A 1,371-nucleotide genomic window follows, 5' to 3' on the forward strand; every position below is an offset into this window, starting at 1 on the left:
TCCTTTACTGTTATTTGTATCTACATCATCACATTTGTTACTGTCTTCTCTTAGATGTCTTCATGTACATATAATGCATATATGATAATGATAATGTTGACTTGTTATTGTTGACTTGTAACTACAAGGTTACAAGTTTGACTCCTAACATGAGCAGTTTATTGGCCTTCGGGCAACCTAGACTGGTTTACTTCCTTGTGGTCCTTTCCTTGATGCTGAGATATCGTGGTTGGAGGCCAGAAAAGAACACTGAATTTGACCATTTTTCCTTGTAAATACCATCATTGGTAATATCAGAAGGCAATATGTTGATACAAGGACACAGGCAAATATATCCAGGCTAAAAACTGGAATTGGTGAAAAAGATCTTGATGTCATTGCAGAAGACTTGCCAGAAATAGTAAACTGAAGGCGAAGGCTTGGTGAGAATAATTACCATTATTCAATCTTTATGTTCTTGCTCCTGTTTTCATCAGTTTCATAATGTCCAGTGTGGGAATTCACTTTGACCACGGCTACCAGATATGCTGGAGACTATGATGGCAGCCAATCTGAGTGATTCTCCAATCTGGGGGTCTAAAAAGCTCGAGGTACGCGAGAATGTATGGATGATGATACTAAGGTTCATAACCCTGCTCAAGCTAAGGTTTAACATTTTTTCTTTTCTGATTAGACTATTGCTCTGAAATGGACACCGGTCACTATACTCGTTGTCGTTGCTGTTGTTCTTCTGTGGAGCAGTTCTGTTCACAGGGAAGAATTCCAATGACTGGTTTTTAAGGTTGTTTTTTTATAATGCTTCAATGAAACGATGCAAAAGATCAGATATGCCTCTAGTTTAAGGTCTCCAATTATTGCATTTGAATGTGTACAGATAGATACAGAAGAATAGCTGCTAATTAATTAGACCTTTTTTCTTACAGACTTTCAATATTCTGAATTTGAACATAATTGATTTCGTGTTTTATTGTCTCCATTATTGATCTCTAACAGTGTAATTAGAACTTAGAAGTTCGTTATTCTTCCCTGAAATTTCTTCTAAGGTACAGTTCATCATACATTATATTGTTGCTACTTACGTTGAATCCTCCTGAGAAAAACTCAGCAAATCCCGAGACTGTGATCTGATCCTCAAACTTAAGTTCTGGTTGGAACATATCATCAACTGTCGCATTGTTAAGCACTGGCTGGATGCCATGGCCATACGTGTCTTCGTTTAACAGCAATCCATGCATGAATGGATCTTGAAGCTCTGAACCATTGTACCAACAGCAATCCATGCATGAATGGTTTTCTATTATATACTTAAATGCCATTGCTTGCACTCTTCTTGTAGGAACCAACCATAAAGTTTCGAGTGATGGTATTGGA

General features: G+C 37.4%; 1 long non-coding RNA gene across 1 annotated transcript; it reads left to right on the top strand.

Moving 5' to 3' along the window:
- The first annotated feature begins 325 nt into the window (after positions 1–325).
- On the top strand, positions 326–1,032 carry LOC109171156. Its single transcript, XR_002052541.1, has 4 exons — positions 326–422; positions 523–590; positions 674–781; positions 875–1,032. It is a non-coding gene; the product is annotated as an uncharacterized LOC109171156 (long non-coding RNA).
- The last annotated feature ends 339 nt before the right edge of the window (positions 1,033–1,371 follow it).

The sequence above is a fragment of the Ipomoea nil genome, unplaced genomic scaffold, assembly GCF_001879475.1.
Source record: "Ipomoea nil cultivar Tokyo-kokei standard unplaced genomic scaffold, Asagao_1.1 scaffold3399, whole genome shotgun sequence".
Taxonomy (NCBI): domain Eukaryota; kingdom Viridiplantae; phylum Streptophyta; class Magnoliopsida; order Solanales; family Convolvulaceae; genus Ipomoea; species Ipomoea nil.